Genomic DNA, 23,873 nt, shown 5'->3' with positions numbered 1-23,873 from the left:
ATGGTGGCCCTAGAAATGTGTCCTCTTTGCCAGAGCAAATGGAAGGAAGAGAAAACACTAACTGTAAGTTGTGCCAATACTAGCTAATGTTCACCAAGTAGTGACTGAGGAGAAACGTTATGCCTATCTTAAAAAGTAACAGAAAACGTGCTTGTATTTCAGTTTTTTGATGTGATAAGCACATATGGATACCAAAAATCACTTCTGTAAGAGACGAAAACGTTATTGTCAAACATGTTTTCTTTTCACATTTTCTAACAATTCTAAAGCATAATCAAATTCACAGGTAAATACAGGAAAAAACAAGTAAATTGTCTATTTGTAATTAATATTTAAAAAACAAGTTAATAAATCTATAAACAAAATTACATTTAAAATTGTCAATTTTATACCTTTCCTGGTTTTTGAGTATCCGTTGAATATGAAAACAACCAAAGATTCCATGAGCAACAAAGATTCTACACACTAAATGAACTCTCTCCATTAGAAATGCATTAGTAAGAAAATACAAACTGAAGGAAGCTAGACTCTCCTTTAACAGAACGGGAGGAAATGTAATTTAAAGTCTGTGTTTATCCCTAACACTAAATAGGTTGTTCGGGTTTTTTATTTTGGGACGATTGCAAAATTTGTCCTACATTAGACAACAGAACTCTAAGAGGAAAGAAGAGATGGAGAAAGAAAGGTAGAAGGAAGAAAAAAACTATAATTAACCTTTCTACTAGAGATTGTTAACATTAAAAGTTAACCATTTACATCAAGTTACTACTAGTTCACCAACACGGGGAACAAAACTTACTAAAATACATCAGGAAATACAACAAAGATCCCTGCCCTCTCACAGTTTAAATTTCAGCAGAATTTTGATTAATAAGTGTAACATTACAATAATAAATGCTACAAAAAAAGAAAAGTCCAAGCAGGGTAAAGAGACTCCGAAGTTGGGGTAAGAGAAAGGGAAGAAGGAAGCCCTGGGCTGATTATTAAAGTAGGATGGTCAGAGCCAGAGTTGGTTTGTATTTCAGTTGAGAGAGCAAGATACTCAGGAAGCTACCATGTGCTCGCTGCTCTGTGCTCTGTGTACAGGCGCTGATGTATGAAGATGTGCCTTGTATCTTGGTGCTGTCAGCTTACTACTGGAAGCCATATCTAGAACACTTCCTTATTCACAAAATATGTCATTTGTGTTGTAATTACTCTAATTTTTTCTCTGAAATATCTATTCATGCCTGCTGTCTCCTATATATTGTGAAGTGACAATTCCTAGGAGACATATCAAGCATTATAAAGGACAGATTTTACCATCGTAATAGTATGGAGGCCATCATAAAAGCTATCAAATGCTACAGAGAAGATATGTCAAATCAATGAAATTCTGAACTGTTGCCCAGAGTCTATTCAGTCAAAATATTTTCATACACACATTCTTACAAAATTAACATCAAAGAACTTCAAACTTTTCCAAGACACATGATACAGAAAAACAGAAAAATGTCACTGAAATAGAATGTCCAATCACTTAAGCCATTCTACAGTTTAGACAACAGACTCAATTTGTAAATATCCAGCAAATGCTTACAACAAATCCAGGACTATCTATCCACAATTACTACTTTAAAATATCTGACTAGGTAAAAATAACAAAACACAAACCATAACTTCTTAAAATGCTTAAGAACCCCTGGTCTTGGTTTAGTTTGTGGTTTTCTTTCTTTTCCCCCTACTGTCTTCACTATTCTTCAGCAGAAGAAAAGGAGGAGGCAAAGAAGAAATGTTTGTGAATGCATAAAGCTGGAACTATAAAGACACTGGGCTGCATTTTTCAATGCCTTCTATTGTACATGCACAGGAATAAATGAGAGTATGCCTATGACTCGTGCCTACTATTGTACCTACAATTCTAGATATGAGTAAGTAATAAATGAGATGAGAGGAAGGAGTGCTCAGACCTTAAGAGAACAGGGAGGCATATTTTGGGAAGCAGAAAAGTGTGAGGACAAAATCTTACCTCCACTTCATGAGAGAAAAGAGGCCAGAAGTTGTCTAAGGAATACTTCCTTCCAGTGAGGGACCAGAAAAGAAAAATATCTTTCACACAAAGAGGATAAAAATGTGTTGTATATGATTTTCACCCCCTTGATCTCACGTCAAGCAAATCAATCAGTTGAAAAGAACTGCTCTAACAACTCAGACTCAACTGGACAAATTCATAAAACATAAGCAGGCCACACCTGGCATGTGTTCACTAAGAAAGCTACAGGACAGGAAAGGCTAGCACGGCAGTATCACGCCAGACACACAGCAGGAAGACATGCAATCCAGGAGCTATTGTCTCTGCACCTCTCCCTACTACCATCACCACATCACTGCTCAGGTAGGAATGCAAAGGGCAAAGAATTCACAGACGGTGCAAAAAAACCAGGTGTTTCTACCCTGGTTTAGAAACACCCGAGCTCCATTGAAGAACCACTACCTTTTTTTTTTTTTTTTTTTTTAGGAGACAGAGCCTTGCTCTGTTGCCCAGACTGGAGCGCAGTAGCGCTATCTTGGCTCACTGCAACCTCCACCTCCTAGGTGCAAGTGATTCACCTGCCTCAGCCTCCCATGCAGCTGGGACTACAGAAGCACACCACCATTCTTGGCTAATTTTTGTATTTTTAGTAGAGACCAAATAGGTGGGAGGATCGCTTGAGCCCGGGTTCCACCATGTTGGCCAGGCTGGTCTTGAACTCCCGACCTCAAGTGATCCACCCATGTAGGCCTCCCTAAGTGCTGGGATTACAGGCGTGAGCCACTGCACCAGGACCACTATCATCTTATAAATATCTTCCAGAGCACCCAATCCATCAAGGACATGCTCGGTTTTAAGGATTTGTACCACATCTTCCTGCCATGTAATAATATTTATTCCCAAACCAGACATCAGGGATCTCTTTACCTTACTCTATTTGGTGCCGACATTCCACTTCCGGTTTCAAATAAGTCAGAGCTAAACATTAAACCAAGGTCATTCATCCACAGAAAGAGAAGGGTTTAGGGAACCTTTTACTCACAACGCACCTGGGTCCTCACCCCAACTCTGCCTCTAGGTGCCAGTGGTCCTAGGCCTACAACTTAAGCCTCTTAAGACTCAGCACCAATCAATGACTGGGTTGGCAGGATTGACTGCTAAGATCCTCTTTGAAGCCTTTTAAAATAGAAGAACTAGGCCCTGAAACCAAAGAAGAAACTTATCTCCTGACTTCTGAGAAATAAAACAACACAGATACAAAATCAAAATAAAGTTTCTTTTTTTTTTTTTTTTTTTTTTCTTTTTGGAGAGGGAGTCTCACTCACACTGGAGTGCAGTGGCACGATCTTGGCTCACTGATTCATCCGTCTCCCGGGTTCAAGCAATTCTCGCACCTCAGCCTCCCAAGTAGCTGGGATTGCAGGCATGTGCCACTACACCCAGCTAATTTTTTGTACTTTTAGCAGAGATGAGGTTTTTGCCACATTGGCCAGGCTAGTCTTGAACTCCTGACCTCAGATGATCCACCCACCTAGGCCTCCCAAACAGCTGGATTACAGGCATGAGCCACTGCAACTGACCTAACTTGTTTTGATCACAGGAGAGTTAAAGAAAAGCTGTCCCATTCAATCCCCTTTGTGTTATGCATAGAGATTTAGCCCAAAAGCAGTTAAACGTTCTTACCACAGGTGACAAAGCGAGTATTAAACTCTACATTGCTGGTACACTCAGTATCATTTAAATCTGACAATTTTATGCAGTAGGTATTACTGTCCCTCTTTAAAAATACAAGTCGACAGGTGCAGTGACTCACGTCTGTAATCCCAGCACTTTGAGAGGCTGAGGCGGGCAGATCTACTGAGGTCAGGAGTTCAAGATCAGCCTGGCCACCATGGTGAAACCCTGTCTCTACTAAAACTACAAAAATTAGCCAGGCGTGGCATGGTAGCATGCACCTGCAGCCTCAGCTACTCGGGAGGTTGAAGCAGGAGAATCACTTGAACCTGGGAGGCGGAGGTTGCTGTGAGCTGAGACCGGACTACCGCACTCCAGCCTGGGCAACAAAGCAAGACGTTGTCTCAAAAAAAACACTAATGGAATAGAATAGAGAGAGCCCAAAAGTAAATCTATGTATTTACAGTCAACTAATTTTTCACAAAGGTGCCAAGAACACACAGTGGGGAAAGAAGAGACTCTTCAATAAATGGTTTTGGGGAAACTGAATATTCACATGTAGAAGAACGAAATTAGACCCTCGTCTTTCACCAAATACAAAAACTGAACCAAAAAAAATTGACTCAAAACTAGGAAATTACTAAGGAACACTTCATGACAGTCGTCTGGGCATGAATTTTTTGGATAGGACCTCAAAAAGCACAAGCAACAAGAGCAAAAATAGACAAATGTGTTTACATAAATCCAAAAACTTCTGCACAGCAAAGAAGGCAATTATCAGAGCAAAAAGATAACCTACAGAATAGGAGAAAGTATTCGCAAATTATATATCTGATAAATAATATCCAAAAGAACTCAGACAGGGCCCGGCGCGGTGGCTCAAGCCTGTAATCCCAGCACTTTGGGAGGCTGAGGCGGGTGGATCACGAGGTCAAGAGACTGAGACCATCCTGGTCAACATGGTAAAACCCCGTCTCTACTAAAAATACAAAAAATTAGCTGGGCATGGTGGCGCATGCCTGTAATCCCAGCTACTCAGGAGGCTGAGGCAGGAGAATTGCCTGAAGCCAGGAGGTGGAGGTTGCAGTGAGCTGAGATCGCGCCATTGCACTCCAGCCTGGGTAACAAGAGCAAAACTCCGTCTCAAAAAAAAAAAAGAACTCAGACAATTCAATAACAAAATATCAAATAACCTAATATTTCAAATGGGCAACAATGGCCAGGCAAGGTGGCTCATGCCTGTAAACGTAACATTTTGGGGGACGAAGGCTGGAGGATCGCTTGAGCCCAGGAGTTTGAGACTAGCCTGGGCAACACATGGAGACCCCATCTCTAGAAATAATGAAAACATTTAAACAAAAATAAATGTCAAAAGACCTGAACAGACATTTCTTAACAGACACGCAATATCAGCACGTATATGAAGGAATGTCTGACATCATAATCAAAACCACAGTGAAATATCACTACACTCATGATGTCAGTGTAAACATTATCAACAAGACAAAAGACGACAAGTGCTGGTGAGAACATGGAGAAAATGGAATTCTTAGGCACTGCTGGTGGGGAATTAACCAGTACAGCCATTACTGAAAACAGTATGAAGGTTTCTAAAAAAAATTAACATAAATAACCACCAGCAATCTCACTACCAGGTAAATATCCAAAGAGAGTGAAATCACTATGATGTTGAAGCGATGTCTGCACTGCTGTATCATTGCACTATTCACAATAGCCAAGATATGGAATTCATCTAAATGTCCAACAACAGATAAACGGTGCCTGGTGCAGTCACTCATGCCAGCATCCCAGCACTGTGAGAGGCCAAGGCAGGTGAATGGCTTGAGTCCCAGGAGTTTGAGACCACCCTGGGCAACACAGTGAAAACACATCTGTACAAAAACCCAAGCATGACAGCACGTGCCTCCAGTCCCAGCTACTCAGGAGGCTAAGGCGGAGGATCACTTGAGCCCGGTATGTGGAGGCTGCAGTGACCCAAGATCACGCCACTGTACTCCAGCCTGGGTGACAGATTAAGGCCCTGCTTTAAATTAATTAATTAATTAATTAAAAAGAAAATATAGGACATATACACAAATGGAATACTATTCAGCCATTAAAGAATAAAATCCTGCCATATATGACAACATGAACATCAGGTTTAGTGAAGAAGCCAGGCATGTGTATGTATACATACATACACACACACATATATATATATAGTATATGTATATGATATTCCAGCCTGCCACAAAGCAAGACTCCATCTGAAAAAATACATGGATGTGTATGTATACATACACCCACAAAGGTTTAAAAAGTAGTAATATACGCTACTTTTTAAAAAATATGTATTACTACTTTTTAAACCTTTTCATGTACATACATACGTTTTTAAACGTATGTATGTACATGAAAAGGTTTCAATAGTAACAGCATATATGCGTGTATGTATACATGAATGTGTATATACACTTATGTGTATGTATGTGTACATATGTGTATATACACATGTGTATATATATAAAACTTTTTTTTTTTGAGGCAGAGTCTTGCTTTGTTGCCCAGGCTGGAGAACAGCACCATAATCATAGCTCACTGTAGCCTTGACCCCCACCAACTCAAAAGATCTTGCCTCAGCCTCCCAAGCAGCTAAAACTGTAAGTGTGTGCCAGCAAGCCTCGCTGATTTTTAACTTTTTTTAGAGATGGGCCCTCACAATGTTGTCCAGGGTAGTCTTGAACTCCCGGGTTCAAGAAATCCTCGTCCCTTGGCCTCCTAAAATGCCAAGGAGTGAGCCACCACACCCAGCCAATATTATGGATTTCAAAAGATTGTGTTGTACATGATGAAAATATAGTGTTAGCTATGACTTCTTTTTAAATTAAAAAGGTTAAAAAGTAGTAATAAAAAATTCTAAATAAAAAATTTAAAGGCACAGTGGCTCACAACTGTAATCCCAGTGATTTGGGAGGCTGAGGCAGGAGGATCCCCTGAGCCCAGGCATTTGAAATTGCAGTGAACCACAGTTAACACCTCTACACTCCAGCTTGGGGAACAGAGTAAGATCCTGTATCTTAGGGGGAAAAAAAATCATGACGATGAGGATTTTTAATGTGTCACTGTACTGAGGAGTGGGCAGTCTATATCCGTACTGTCTTACTGCCACAGCACCCAGGCAGGATGGAGTCGATACGGTAAGGCTCTTGGGCCCCTACCAGAGGATAGTATAAGGCCATCAACCAGCAGTATACTTTTAAACCATCTACCTGACCCAGCTTCCAAATATTTTTTACCTATTTCATAAAACTAACTAGTTTTTGCAATGCTATGTCGATTTAACTGTTAAAATACTGATGATACATATAAAAATCAAGGACTTTATCCAATGAGTTAGGCCAAATTTACTTAATTTGCATAATCAGTATTCACAAGAGAGACTGAAATTTTAAAATGCATTGTCTTCATCCTTTTGGAAGTTTACCAGAAAGTCTTGGAAGGCACAAAACCACTAGTCATTACCATAGTCACATCGTGCTGCTTACTGCTATTCATTACCCAACGCAAAAGCCTAAGAGTCAGACCTCTTTCCTCTGCCTCCTTTGTCTGCCTCAACCACAAAATTTGGTCCATTCTTTACAAATCTCCAATCACACTATCCATACTCCTCATTCCTCTCTTCCCCTGCAACTTTGAGGTCTAAAGCCCAAATTGTTTTTAATGCATCCCAAAATTTATAATTGACCATTTGCTATCTAAAAATTCAGCTTTTGATTTTTTTTTAGTTTTGAAGCAAGAGGTAATAATGGGTTTCTTTGCTGAGGCACTGCTTAATTAACTACTCATTTAAACAACAACTCTTCAGATGCCTTCAGCCTCCTTGCTAACGATTCTAATTTTCTTCAAAACAGCAATATGCCCAGATAAATACTTGCTTTCCTAACCTTTCTTGCAGGCAAAGGCAGCCATATTTAACAATTCTGGCTGGTAAGACCTCAGGAGAGGTCTGCTAGGGAGGGGATGAGGAGGCTGAGGAAGCTTTTGCTTTCCTGAAAATAAAGAGCAGATGCAGCACTTCTTCCTGCTTAAACATGATGACTCCTGTGGCAGTAGCCGTTTTTCAACCAAGGCAATAAACCTGATAGAATTCATCACACTAAGGACAATGGAATTTTGAAAAACAGTACCTTCCTGTCTCACAATTTGTTTAAAATAGTACTTTAGTTACTTGTAACCAATTGAACATCATCATTCTCTCCCCCAAACCTATGTCACATGATACATTTCAAACTTTCTACATATAAATTTGATTCATCTCCCACCCCAAACTTGTTCCTCCTCTCTTATTTCCTACCTTGGTGTACGGCCCCATTTTTACCCAACCAGTCACCCAAACTAGAGATACAGCCCTCCTCCTCCCTCATTTCCTCTAATTAAGCACTAAGCACCATGGCTTTCTATCTCTAGAGTACTTCTTGACATGTGTATGTTTTTAGTTTCCCAACTCCTCATACCTTAGCAGACTTTGGAAATGCTATATCCCCTGGCTGAATTTTAGATTACTCATACCCTACTTTACTAACCATTATGAATATTCTTCTTATATGCCTGTCTCCCTTTACTATGTTATACGGAAAAAATTGGGGCCACAAAGAAATAGCACTCGAATATAAATTTTCCCAGCAAAGCAATTTAATGCATCAATGGCGAGCATGCACCTGAACAGGAGACGGAAGGTATTCTTACCCCTGACGCAGGTAGCCCCTACAGCTGTGTCATACTCCTATTGGCTAGGGTTGAACAGCACAGTGTAAGCTAATCCCAACTGGCTATTTTAAAGAGAGCAGGGAGTATGAGCCAGAGTGGTAGGGTGAGCAATTTGGCAGGAAAGACAGTTACTGAACAGGTAACTAAAGGTGGCTTAGGTCAGAGCAGGTGACTGTGATGACTGAGGACAGAGTAAGTGACCCGGGGAACAGATGTGAACTACTGGTTAGAACTGGTAGAAAAGGTTATTTACTGAAACTACCTGGAAGTTAAACTTTAAAATGCAGGACAATGAACTGAACATACTGATTCTTTGAAGAGAAATTTAGAACTCATTGTACCCAACAACTAGAAGGTATATATCCTGAAAGATGCCTTATTCAACTTTATAACTTGAATGCCCAGAACAATGACTGGAGAACATAAGGGATAGTGGCTAAAATGAAGGCCTTGAACACCTTACTCTACAGCTAATCAATGACAATAAATAGATAAAACAGATGCATACATGGTTTTTCACTCCTCCATAAAATAGATTTCAAGAAAAATTAAGATAACTGTTTGCCTACAGCAAACCACTTGTGAAATTCAGAATACTGGAAGTAAAATTTTGTTCCAATGGTAAAGAACGAGAACTATGTACAATTATCTAACAACCACACTTCATTCTGAAATGCTGTATTACCTGAACACATTTTCATAATCACCACATCTTAGTAAAACATTCTATGCTCATTTTAATACAATGGTACTCTGTAACAAATGCAAATGCAAAATTTTAAAAATATAACTTTTGCTTTTAAAGTGCATCCTATGTTTTGTTCTTTTCAGGTACAAGGTTGTGTTTTGATCCTGTTGATTATTCCAGATCGAGTAGAGTAACTGGGAAGGCAAAGGAGTACATAAAAGAGAAAGAAGCATCAGTAGCCTGAAGTTGACTGAGAAAGGTTTACAGTTATTGTTCCTTCACTGATCTATAAATAGCTAAAAAGATGCTGGAAAACCGAGCAGACAACTTCAGGAAATTAGACAGCTTAGAATAAGCAGGGCCTCTCTTCATTATCAGTCTTGACCCCAAGATGCTGGAAAGACAAATCTGCTCTAGTGGCATCCCAACAGTGGCAGGAATAAAATCTGAAGAACACAGATGCCCCTGAAATGTCACTATAATGAAGCTGTCTATGCATTTTCAAACCTAGGTTTGCTGGTGACTATTATGACATGGAACCCAACAGAAAGCAATTATATTCCTATTTTTATTTCCTGCTTCTCCCTTCCTAAGAATCAGATTATTGGATGCCAGGCCATTTCACTTATAAACCTTTTAACACACACAATGTCAAAGAAAATGTCTACCTTTTTTTACAATTATATTAGTAGGTTCACTTATTCAGCAATATTTACACTGGCTTCCATTTCACAGATTCATCCATTCCTTATCAAATTCTAGGAAATAAGATGGAGAAAACTACTCACAGAACTAGAATAGACTGCAATAATACTGCTACTCTACCACTCACTGAGAAACAACAGGCTGGTTATTTTACCTCTCTAAACTTCAGTAAAACAAGACTGTAATGTTATCTCCTCTCAAAGGGGAGTTAGGTCAACTAAATAAGATAATGCATATCAAGCATGTAATACGTGGGAAATAAGAAGTACTTAATAAACGGTAGCTGTTGCTATTTTTCCTAGATTTTGTATGTGATGGGAAACACTGAACTGTCCTTTACCAGAACTACAGATTTGCTGAAATAAACTATCAATGCACCCAATCTGGACATGTAGAATGCTTTATTTTGTGTGCTTATGAACATTACACAGTTTATTTTATAAAAACATGACCTTGCTTCTAAACACAGTGATTTTGGCATTCCAAAAATGGGGTAGCAAATCCAGATTAAATATTGAATATAAAAGAGAGGGGAGAAAAAAGAATTTGCAGGAGTGGGTTACAATTATGGCTTGAAAGAAATGATGCCCAGTTTAACTAACATTGAACATTATCTATAGTGGGTACTGGATTAATCAAATGTCCATTGTTTAAACAAACATCAGTCTGGTGTTATTATTTCTGTTCCATCTTCCAAATAGTAGCTGCAGAGCAATGAAAGTACTGCCGAGAATAGCAATACTGAATTCCTGAGAAGGGTATTTTCAGCAACAGCAAGTAATGGGTAAATTAATAAGGCTTCCATTAAGCCTGCTCCATAATTATACAGTATTTTAAAATAGTACCTTTATTTTGGTATTGGAAGTCATGCAGATTGCTGAATATCTGCATAGTCTAAAATTTTCCTTTTAGATATGACATCAAAATAATTTTAAACAGTCATAAAAAATACCAGTTTCCCATTCATGGTAGTTCCTTATAGGCAGCATAAGCTCTCAGGTCTCCCAGACTGTTTGCTACCCAGGGAAATATAATGTGCTCTATAAATTCTATTAATATGCATCTTTCCTAGTGCAACAATAAAGATGTTAATAGTTTGATTCAGTCTAACTTCAAATTCCACTGGTACAGTGATTAATCTTCTAATTTGAAAGAATTCAACAAATCTTTCTTAAATCTTTAATAAACTCTACTTCTATGCCACTGATTGGGAGAAATATAAAATAAAACTGGCTATTTATTTCCAAGGGCAAAGCAGCAGTATTAAAGAGCAGAATGGGTTTAATAGGAAGGAAAAAGGTGAATGTCAACGAACAACCACTGAACATTCTGACCCCTCAATCTGCTATGTTTTAGACCATGCAAGGTGGTAAGAAATCAGAAACCAGGAGTCTAGAAATTAGAAACCAGGCATCTAGGGCCAATGGCCTTTTATAAATCTTTAATAGGTAATACATGAACTGTGACTTTCTTTACCTCACTTACCATTTAATCCACTCTTTTAGCCAGAAACTCAGGACACATTAGTTCAAAGCTAAGCAATGACTACCCACATTCTAAGAAACTAGTTCTATTCCCTGCAATATAGAAGGTCCAGATGCCAGAGTTTGTTATTTCAGTATCACCTGATCCTTTCCAAATCTCTCAAGTGTTCCTGAATACTCATTCATTCACTCTTCAAGAGCCTATTTAAGGGCAGGCACTGGGAACAAACATTAACTGAAGTCTTCCATACCCTCGTCACGGAGTAATATTGAGCCTAATGACTCACGTGACTTAATGAGGGCCTTTTCTCATTGAGGCTAAAAATGTGACCATGGTATTTTTATCCAAAGGCATGACCAGATTCCTGAAAAATAAAAATGCAGCTTCTCATACTCACCCTTTCACTGACCAAAACGATGCCCATAGTGGAAGGAAGGAGAAAGGAACTAAAAAGACATTCAGAAGTCTTCAAAGAGAATTCATTTGTGAATTCTCTTCTTCATCAGGCTTAACTACACGTAACGCTGTCAAACATCACAGTTCGTCATTCATTTAATAGCTACTGAATGTATACTATTTATCATGCATAATTTCAGATGCTAAGAACAGAAGTCAAGAAACCACCTTCAAGTTTACATTTTAATGGAGTACAAACTAAATGAACATATGGCGAGTGTCTTATTTTCTCGATTTCTCACAAACTGAACTTTTATAAAATCAAGATACTTACGATTTAGCACTGTAACCATTCAGGAACATGGCCTGCAAAGCAGACAGCAACTCCATAGATCTCGAGAAAACGGAACTTACAGAAAGCATAAGCTCATAAAAACTAAGAAAAATCTGAATAATCAGGTTTTTTTTTTTTTTTTTTTTTTTTGAGACAGAGTTTCACTCTTGTACCCCAGGCTGGAATGCTGTGGCATGATCTCGGCTCACTGTAACCTCTGCCTCCCAGGTTCAAGCTATTCTCCTGCCTCAGCCTCCCAAGCAGCTGGGATTACAGGCAAGTGCTACACACACAGCTAATGTTTGTATTTTTAGTAGAAAGGGTTTCACCATGTTGGCCAGGTTGGGTCTCGAACTCCTGACCTCAGGTGATCCACCCACCTCGGCCTCCCAAAGTGCTAGGATTACAGGTGTGAGACACAGAACCTGGCTGATAATCAGGTTTTAAAAGAAACTACAGCTATTCCACAGGTGAAGAATATTTACATCCTACCCAATTTGATCCTGGAACCTTTTCAATAGCTTGTCAAAAAGCATGGTCCCATCTCCTTTATTTTTCCAATCAATGGCTGGATTCCTATATAATCAGGGCTTCCCTTGACTTGTTTGGATTAAGTAAATAGACATGAACGGTCAGGGGAAAGGAGGTTTTAATCCTGAGGGAGAGAACCTACATAAAATGATTATTCATACACCTTTTCTTAACTGCCCCATGACAGAAATTGTGAAATGTGTGGAATAAACAATGAGCATTCACTACATTGTGATACACTGCTCGTCCAGATCTAGGCAATAGCACCAATTAGCAGCTCTGCAGATCGTTTTACATCATACTTCTGTGACCATTTAATGTTCCTCCGTGATCATCTGCCATGCTTGTATGGCCAGGTCTCCAGAAGCTCCAGAATCAACCACATGACACAAAGAAACAGTCCAAGGAATCACTGGCCCTGTGTACTGAATTAGTGGTCTATTGTTCAACCTCACCCCTTTTCTACACAGTCATTTTATTGTAATGCAACTGTTGCCCTTTCCTTCCCTAAGCCTTGGTATTAGTTACTTCAAATTTCAGCCAGAAGACAATTGTGATACCCTCCTTTCACTAACAGAAAGCCCTTGGGGACTCACTCATCCCAGAATACTGCATAAGGTCAAACTGGTTACACTCCAGCAGGTGTCTCACCAACCTTTATTTAAATAAGAGGGTCATTTTCCAAATGCATCAATTCTAAACGGCATACACAACTATAAAGAGCCTATTTCCGGAGCACAGAATTGATAACCTTCATTTCTCATTACTTTGCAATGTGCACGCCTTCCCGTGATACAACAGGTTCACTTCAGTTGTGCCTTGTTTAATTCAGCACTCTTGTTCTAACGGCTTTCCCTCTTCCCTCTAGAGTCTGCCTACCTTTCAAGAGCCTGATGATCTCCTTCCTGACGAAAGCTTTCCCTTACTACTCCGTCTTACCACGATGTTTCTCTTCCCTGAAGAATGCTGGTAACAACCAGTCATTTTACAGTGTTAGAAAACAAGGTCTAGGCAGGTTAAATAACTTACCCCAAATATACAACTAGCTAATGGCAAAGGCTGGACTACAACCCAGACCTTCAGACTCCCAAGATTCTTCTACCTTCCTCATTCTAACATTACTTCCCACACTAATCTGGCCGCATCTCCTTACACTTAAGATTCTCCACACCTAGATATTTCATCCAAAGTCAATCCATCCTTAAAAATCAAAGGTCACATGCAATCTTTTCCATTCACACTTCCTTTTGGCAGCTTTAACTCACTGAATTTCCTCTTTTCCAAATTTACTGTATTTAGACTAATCAAGTGCAATAGTGAAAAGGGGGGAACAGAGTAGAATAAGTTCGATCTGTTCCTGACTAATCAATTGAGGTAACTCACTACCTCGGACCAGCTCAATTTACGGTATTTTAATCACTGTCACATAGTGTAGCATCTTTGTACTTGATGTTGTCATTTACTCCCAACAACTTGGGAAGGGAGGAATTTACCGGTCATATTTTACAAATAGCCCTAAAATGTTAATCCATTTGCTCAAGTTTATACAATTATTCACAACAGCTACTCAAAAGAGCTGAGATTTAAAGCTGGGTCACTATTCCGAAGTCTACATTCTTTAAATACTGCAAACCGCAATTCCTTTCTAAGAGCTGAACTCAGGACTCCTGATTCTTGGTCCAGAATTATTTACATTATAACCTACGGCTTGTCATAGAATTCCATCCTTTCCATTCCTTTAAAATCACAGTTAACATAATCTAAACCTTGTCCTCAGGAAACAAACATAAACCTGGGAAAGTTCTTTGGAACTATCAATGTCATAAAAGACAAAGAATGGCTGAGGAGCTATGCCAGATAAGTCTCAAGAAACATGACAACTGAATTCAACGCAGGCAGAAAACGGCTGAAGCTAAGTGACAGGACACAATAATTTATTTCATTATTCTTTAATTATTTTCAAATTTTTCTAAATAAACGTTTAAAAATAAAGTCCTTCATTGAGAAATCTTGCTGCATGTCAATCTTTTTCTTCCCTTCCACAGCCTATCCATACTCAATCTCCTCTAGAAATAAGTCCCAATGTGACTTCACACATCTTTCTTTCAAACATTTACCTCCCTTCCAAGCAATGTGAAATTTTTTTAGCCAGACTAAATTCATGCAGATTACAAATTACATGCATTAACTTTCTCTTTAAATACTAAACTCCCTGAGGGAAAGAGTCTTATCTGGTAATTAACATAAATTTTGTAGTCTAAAAGGATTATGTACCACCTTTCATCACTGGCTGTGAACTCCGCCTCTTTCTGGCCCATGGGAAATGAAACTTTCACAATCCCATCGAGGCTGTTCCTTGTGAAGGTTAGAGAAGGCAAGCCTGTTTCCATTAAGGCAACGTTCACATCTGACACACTTTTAGATACTACAAGTGATGTACAATGTTCTTAGCTAAAGATGTTAAAAAAAAAAAAAAAAATCTATGAAACTTCCAACAGCCATTAATTAGTAAAAACTAGAAGTCCTAGACAGAATGGGATTGAAAGAATCACAAGAACAACCCTCATCCCAATCCTACCGCTAAACAGGTTGCAAAAAATCCCAGCATTCCAAGTAACTGATATGAAGGTGAAAGCGTGAAGTGCTGAAATCTAAAGTATTAATAAGCTATGTTTTATTCTATTAATTCAAAGTATACTTAAGGTACATTTGTACAATATTGATCAATTCACCAAAATGCTGCTTCTGACCATTTACTTATTTCATAAGACTGTCTTTACTAAATGGAATGCATTCTGTTAGGTACTATAGAGTATATAACCATTAAAATATTCCCTCCTCCTCTAATACAAGTTACGTAAGACACAACTACAATTCAAGACAGATATAAACACTGTAAGCCTGTGTCAAAGCATCTAGGAATTCATGTGAGAATGTCATGCCTGGCTGGGGTCGTAGAAGAGGTGATGTAATAGAACTAAGAGAAGAACATCAAGAAGTTGAGCATGTACCCTGAAAATTACAAAGTAATAACCCAAATCCCTTAACAGTATCATGAGTCTTGCCCCTAACACAGATGTCAAATTTTACTCTATATATACTAAGTTGAGCTCTTATATACTTGAAGAAGAAAGATATCTGACCTAAAATACTACAAGTCCACCAACGCTGAAGCCACATCACTGGAAATTCAATTTTACTGGGCTAGCTTTCATAACGCTATTAAAGTCGAGTGAGAAAAAGCAGAGTTCTTGGATCAGTGGCTTCTAGCAGATAGGGCTAAACACGGCAGTTGCAAAGAGCAACAGGTTCTTTAAACAGTGGATACATTGCTGCAAATCAAAGCACAGACAATCAGGTAACTGCAGAAAGGGTAAGTGCAGAAAGGACTCGTGATTAAATATTAGTCGTTCCAGGCTCATCCACAAATACCAAACAATTAGCATCAATGGTATCTTTATCTTCCAACTCCAACGGTGTTTTAATAATGTAGCTTATTATAGTCGAATGTGGAGATACTTTTTAGCACAATGAATCCCTCTCTAAATTCAAGTAATGAACAACAGTTCTATTAAACATTATGGGTAAAAGAAGTGAGCCACAGAAAAACAAATATCATGAGCAATATATTCCGCACATTGTCTTGTGTTGCACATATGTGTCTTGTATCTTTTAATTGAGAGGAGGGAAAATCGAAGTCTTTTACTAACTCCCCTAAGAATCCTGGAGATAAACCTGTGAACAGCAGGAATATAAGTGGTCCATTCAAAAACAGACCAAAGGAAAAAGAAAAGCTTGATTAGTATAATTTTTTTAATGTACGGTAACTTCAAGGAGAACTCATATCACACTAAACAGTATTTTTACCTTCTCAATCATAAAATACATACATTAACAAAAATTTAAAATTCAAGCCTTAAAAAGTTACAGAACATCTTCATACTCATTGATTTACATTACTCACTGGGCATACTTACACCAGTATCACTGATAACAAGCTTTTGTTTGAAGCCAATTTTTTCCAAACCAAGGAGGTTCAGACTATGCTCAAATCTTTAAGACAGAGAAAACCCCTACAACTGGGAAAACAAGATAAATGTTTAAAACATGGAACAGGCTAAGCTCAAAAAGGTTTTCCTATTTAAAAGATTATTCCAAAAATCTCACTTCAAAGAAAAAAGGTACCTAATTTTTTCATGCTTCCAATTCTACTTTGAGTAATATTTTACTTTGAAGTCTGAGAGAGCCTTATAGCTAAAAGATTCTCCAATTTTTCTGTCTGAAAACCAGGTGACTGAATTTATTCATTTGCCTCAGATTATATAATCAGATTTTCCACAACCTTGAAACATGTGATTCAAACATATCCATCACAAAAGTACAAATATGCACTAGTACATTTTCTCCTGAGTACATCTGAACAATCTACTCTTCCGCTGAGTACACGAACAATATACTCTTCAGGTGGATCATTTACAAAATACGAACATAATTCCCTGAATCAGTAAATTTACCTTTATTTTCATGAAAGGATGACAATGAAATTCCACTTATACTATCACAATTTACATTTTCCTGCAATTCATGCATCTGTCTTCAATCCACAATCTACAAACCCCAACCACACACAAATTTGATGTTAGATGGATATTTTAATGTTTAGTTCTCATCTCAACAGTCACTGTTGCTACAGTCTCTCATTCCCACTGTTCACTGTGTTACTTGGAGAACAAAGAACTAAAGAAGCCAAAAAAAACTAGATCAAGTGATGAGACCAGTTTTCAGGGTAATGCATAATAACATCAGCTAATCAAAAACAGGAGTATTTCTACCATTTAATCCTTCAAGACAATAACCTCCTGTTTTCCCTCACTCTCCTTCCAATAACTTGACGAAGTCTGAGGAAGGTTAGCTCTCGAGCCGAAAACCTTCACAAATGTGAAAGGAAATGGAAACCCTAGCACGTCACGTGACCGAGTAACTAGAAATCCCAGAACTCTGTAAACAACCTTTGTTCTCAATGCGGAAATCATTTCTGTACTTTAATTCTCACTTCAGCCCCTCCAATAATGGGCCCTACTTTACCAAGTTATTACATAGTTCTATTAATAATTATCTGAAAATTCATTCTTCTCGGTGATTCAAATACATCTAACTCTATTTCTTACATGCTGTGGGGCTAAATAAACTACTCTGCTTCAAATGAAAATGTGTAGCTACTGGAAGGCCTTTCTCCCAGTCTCTCATTTTTATTTTACAAATTTGTGACCTATCAATTTCAAAAAACCTATTCTATTCCAGTTTGTCCTTAAAGACTCCTAAAATGAAACACAGTACTTTATTCACAGCACCTTTTTCTTCAAAACTTAAATTTATTCTTTTAACTGACAATGCAATGGGAGTAGTAAAACTCAAAATCTCAACTGCTAGTAAAATCTAGAAAGTCTAGATAAAAATTCATAAAAATCTGTCACTGTAACTAAGGCTGACAAATGGTGCTTCAAAAACTAAACACCTAAATGCAAAAGAAATAAACTTGGAACCTTAATTCACACCACATAAAAAATTATCACAAACTGGGTTAGAGAACTAAGAGCTAAAACTCTGAAACACTTAGAAGAAAACATACAGGTAAATCCTTATAATCTTGGATTAGGCAATGGTTTATAGATACACCACCAAAAGACAAGCAACAACAACAAAAAAAACCTGAGGTCATAAAAATGTAAAAACTTTTTCATTTCAAAAGACACCATCAAGAAAGTGAAGAGATAACCCACAGAACAGAACAAAATTTTTGTGAATCACAGATTTGAATCATATAATTTGCATCTAGAATATATGAAGAAATACTACATACAACTCAGTAAAAAGCCAATTTTGAAATCGGAACAGATACTCCAAAGAGTAATATACAAATGGCCAAGAAGAATATGAAAATATGCTCAACATCATCAGCGATCAGAGAAATGCAGAACAAAATCATAATGAGATACTACTTCATACCCACTAGGATGGCAATCAACAAGAGTAGCAATAAGGGCTGACAAGGATATGAGAGAGAGGAGAAACTGAAACCTCATTCACTGCTGGTAGAAATGCAAAACGATGCAGTCCTCTGGAAAACAGTCCAGCAGCTCCTCGGTTATTTGCACTTCATTAGAAAGAATGAATTAACAGGATTTTTAAAAACATTTAGTATAAAACTGACAAGTATCTTTTATTTCACAGGAATGAAAAAACAGATCAGGACATGTTTCCTTCGTGCGTGTGTGTGTGTGTGCGTGTGTGTGTTTGTGTGTGTTACTGTCATGATTCACTAACAAGACAATTAAAATAGCTCACTAATTCAATTCCCAGGTTTTCAAATTTTCAAGTAAAAAATTACCTTCCAGTCATGCACGGTGGCTCACACCTATAATCCCAGCACTTTGGAAGGCCGAGGTGGACAGATCATGAGGTCAGGAGATCAAGACCTTCCTGGCTAACATGGTGAAACCCCATCTCTACTAAAAATACAAAAAAGTTAGTTGGGTGTGGCGGCGAGTGCCTGTAATCCCAGCTACTCTGGAGGCTGAGGCAGAAGAATCGCTTAAAGGTTGCAGTGAGCCAAGATCACACCACCGCACTCCAGCCTAGGCGACAGAGCAAGACTCCATCTCAAAAAAAAAAAAAATTACCCTCCAAACTGACAAAGATTTTATACCTCAAATAGTAAGCTGCAGAAGGAATGACTTTTAATCAAATTATGGAATGGGCTACTAATCAGTATTAGCCAATAAAGCTGATAGACGCCACATTTCTTTTAATTTTGCTTTTAATTTTTGGGGTTACGTAGTAGGTGTATATATTTATGAAGTACATGAGACATTTTGATACAGGCATTCATGCGTAAGAAAAAATATGAAACACTTCATAAAATTGTGTGTCATCCTTGCGCAGGGGTCATGCTAACCTATCACTCCAATTTTAACATACTGTGCTGCCAAAGTGAGCATTAGCTACTGCATTGTTTAAAAGGTAGTTAAGTAGAAATGCCTCTCTCGAAACAAGACCTGTTAAAACACAGGCTGCTGGGTCCCACCCCACTTTCTGACTCAACGGCTACGTATGGGGGCTAGGTATGGGATTTGGCCAAGAATCTGCACTTTCAACAAGTTAGGAGGAGATGCTGATGCTGCCAAGGACCATGCTTTGAGAACTACCATACTATCCTGAATCATCTAACATAATATTCTTTTCAAGACAATAAAAAAAGGGGGTAATATTAACGATCAAATGATTTGTCAAGTATCATTCAGCAGATACATCAAAGAAGCTTTAAATCATCAGGACCTTCCCAGGGTTGTTTGCTCCAGTTAGTGCATCTTCTACTAATATGCCCATAAGACGCCCTTCACGTCCTGCATCCATGAGCCTTCTGATTCCTCCAGCTAGAAACAACTGCATACTCATTGAACCGAAGTAATCATTTGCACCATAAAAAGATGACTGCCAACTTGCAGGACTTGTTTAGCTAATCATATTGAAGACTTTCTTACCAACTAAACTAAGTTCCATGGTTGCCTACTGAAGGCATTTTCATATTCCTCAGAATTCTTGACACTGGCTCTCCATAAATATCCAATAAGTATGTGTTTAGTAAATAATTAAAATCAATATAGCCTTGATTTCACCCCCGTTTTTCAGCAAAAAAAAGGGGGGGGGGCACAAATCAAGCTGTTACAGAGAAATGAAGTCCAAATCAAATCCTTTTCAAATCACTGTACATGATATTCAATTATAATATACAGCCATATAAGGTTAGGCTTAAGGAATAAGAACATTAGAATGGCAGTTCAGCAAAAACAATGTAACTCTTCAGTTGGTGAACTAACCTACAGTTCTCCTCTCATGAAATGCATTCAACAATACAAAAGTTACATTGTTTTAAAGAGTAATCGTCCAGGCTGGATGCAGTGGCTCACGCCTGTAATCCCAGCACTTTGGCTTTGGGAGGCCGATGTGGGCGGATCACAAGGTCAGGAGTTCAGGACCAGCCTGGTTAATATGGTAAAACCCCATTTCTACTAAAAATACAACAATTAGCTGGCGTGGTGGCGCACGCCTAAAGTCCCAGCTACTCAGAAGGCTGAGGCAGGAGAATCGCTTGAACGCGGAAGGCGGAGGTTGCAGTGAGCCGAGATCACACCACTGCACTCCAGCCTGCTGGGCAACAGAACAAGATTCCATCTCAAAAAAAAAAAGTAGTCTGTCATAGATTAGAATCAGTGTGGAACCTGCTGCCCAAGTATATTTTCCATAATGTATTATCTACATTAAGAAAAACCTTTGTGTGTGGTGTATATCTCAACATGCCGCCACCTGACTGGTGCATCTTGTTCCCACCAAGTGCTTTGAGTCACTTCTTTTTACGATGTCTCCAACATCGTAGAAACAGCACAGACTTCTGCAACATCCTTCAGGTGTTTTAAATTATCGGTAACTCTTATTTAAAATTCTTCTGTGATATTCTTTATAACTCCTACTATTACCCTTTCATCTGTCTGCCCTTTACAGACTGTGAAGGAAAAAAAAAAAACACAGGGCACCTAATGTTATTTATCTCCAAAACCTAAAACCAGTACCTGGTATATAGCAGGTGCTCAAACAATATTTTTCATTCCAATCATTGCTGCAACTTGCTATCTTGTATACTATTCTTAACACAGTTCATTAGACTATTGGTATCAGTACCTGACAATGTAGCCAAGAACTGAGATCTGCAGCAGCTCCAGAAACTCCCAAGAAAAACGTACCAAATATGCAGATGTATTTAACCTATGAGGGACCTGAAGGTCAGAAGAGACAACAAAGAAATCTCTGAGACACTAATCAAGTCACCCGAAGGAGTTTGGGAGGTTTTTTTGTTTTTAACATATACACGCAGTTCTCATTACAGGATTTGAAACTGAACAAAGTGATCTTAATCACTGTGAATTGTTGCATTACTTTTACATTTTTGGTCTAGATATTAAAAACATTTACTATCAGTTATCAACGTATAATAAAAATATAAAATGGGCCAGGTGCTGTGGCTCACGCCTATAATCCCAGCACTTTGGGAGGCTGAGGCAGGCAAATCACTTGAGGTCAGGAATTTGAGACCAGCCTGGCCAGCGTGGTGAAACCTGTCTCTACTAAAAATGCAAAAATTAGCTGGGTGTGGCGGCACACGCCTGTAACTCCAGCTACCCAGGAGACTGAGTTAGGAGAACTGCTTGAACCGACGAGTCGAAGGTTGCAGTGAGCAGAGATCGCACCACTGCAACTCAGCCTGGGCAACAGAGTGAGACTCCATCTCAAAAAAAAAAAAAAAAAAAAAATAGCTGGGCAGGGTGGTACATGCCTGTAGTCCTGGCTACTTGGGAGGCTGAGACAGGAAAATCACCTGAACCCAGGAGGCGGAGGTTGCAGTTAAGCAAGATCACACCACTGCACTTCAGCCTGGGACAGAGCAAAACTCTGTCTCAGGAAAAAAAGAAAAAAAAAGTCATTCATACATACATATATATATATTCATTCACACACACACACACACACACACACAGACGCTAACATTCTTTTAGAACACTGCAATTAAAAACATTGGAACCAATGTGAAATGGTCTCATATCTTTGAAGAGCAACTTTTCTTCTCATAGAACTTATGACAAAGAACAAACATCTTTTCTTCTTTTTGGAGACAGGGTCTTGCTCTGTCACCCAGACTGGGGTGCAGTGGCACAAACACAACTCAAAGGAGCCTGGATCTTCCAAGCTCAAGCGATCCTCTCACCTCTGCCCCCACAAGTACCTAAGACGGTAGACACAAGCCACCACACCTGGTTAATTTCTGTATTTTTAGTAGAGATGGTATTTTGCTACGTTGCTCAGGCTGGTTGAGAACTCCTGAGCCCAAGCAACCTGCCCAGCTCTGCCTCCCAAAAGTGCTGGAATTACAGGCATGAGCCACCCTACTGGGCCACTTACGACACAGAGCACATATCTTTTCTATTGCTTAGGGAACCTTCTTGGGGCATTTTCACACAACTCTAAAGCTGGTACCAGTTTCTAACATTTTATCCTTTGCATTTACAACGGCATGGATATCTTGGAGAGAGTTCCTTTATTGTGAATTTTGCCAGTGTCACCTCCTATGAGGTCAGCCTCTCTTTCATTGCAACCACTTTCCTCACTTAGGTCCATAAACACACCTTCACTGGGTTTCTCCAGCTGCATATGAAGATATCACAACCTTCTCCCAGTCAGCTATTTCTTCTATAATTCAACGTACATGTGATTCAAATTTCATTTTCAGCACTGTCATTTTTAGAGGTGGTTTCTGCACTTTAGTCTTTGAGGACATTGATGTGTAATTTAACAAAAGCTATGGGATGCTCAAAAGACATTAGGGCCACTGGAGAAAACAAGCAATTGAGAAAAAATGTGAATGGCCACAATTGTTAAAAAATCCTTTACAGCAAGAACCATCACATGCGAAATCAAAAGGCATGACTAGATGCAGAAAACAATTAAAACTCATATCCTAGACAGTCCACTTCCTTTACATATAAGCAGATCTAGAGGAAAATGATTCCCCACTCAAGAATACAGGTTGTAAACAGCTTACAGAAAATAAAACTTTTAAAGCTTAAAAAAATTTAGAAAGCGCTAAACCTCCTTTCAAGAGAAATGCAAATATAGATCTCACTGAGAACTTCTGATACTATCTGGATGAATCTCAGCAAAATAAATCTCTTATAATGCTGAGAAATGAAAAAGTCATAAATAAGATCACATACTGTATGTTTATATGAAATACAAGAATAATGAACAGATAATGTAAGTCAGGATAATGGTTACCTTTCCAGAGGCCCAGGATAGAGCAATGACTGGTACAGAGGTTACACGGGTTCGTCCAATTTGTGAAATTCACCACGCTATATTCAGTAACTTTTAATGTATTTTGCATATCATAATATAAAGCATCTCTCTTAAAAAATATATATACATACAAGATACCATTCTTTATCTACCAGTCTAGCAAAGATAAAAAGCTTTGCAACACTCCATAGTGTTATAATACACACTGGTGGGAGGAGTATCAATAACTACAACCTCCATGGAGACAACCTGCCAATGAAATTTTAAAATGCACATATCCTGCCGGAGACAGTCCTCACACGTGTAATCCCAGTACTTAGGGAGGCTAAGGCAGGCAGATCACCTGAGGTCAGGAGTTCGAGACCAACCTGGCCAAC

At 38.6% G+C, this 23,873-nt stretch overlaps 1 protein-coding gene and 1 pseudogene across 50 annotated transcripts in view; both read right to left on the bottom strand.

Annotated features, from left to right (window-relative positions):
• The window catches only part of TBL1XR1 (TBL1X/Y related 1), a 192,563-nt gene that overhangs the window by 99,215 nt on the left and 69,475 nt on the right, over positions 1 to 23,873 (bottom strand). The gene's annotated exons all lie outside the window — the stretch shown is intronic.
• Positions 19,489 to 19,589, bottom strand: LOC118149022 (U6 spliceosomal RNA; annotated as a pseudogene).

Source organism: Callithrix jacchus, chromosome 17 (genome assembly GCF_049354715.1).
Source record: "Callithrix jacchus isolate 240 chromosome 17, calJac240_pri, whole genome shotgun sequence".
Taxonomy (NCBI): domain Eukaryota; kingdom Metazoa; phylum Chordata; class Mammalia; order Primates; family Cebidae; genus Callithrix; species Callithrix jacchus.
This window is presented reverse-complemented; position numbering and strand designations above follow the sequence as displayed.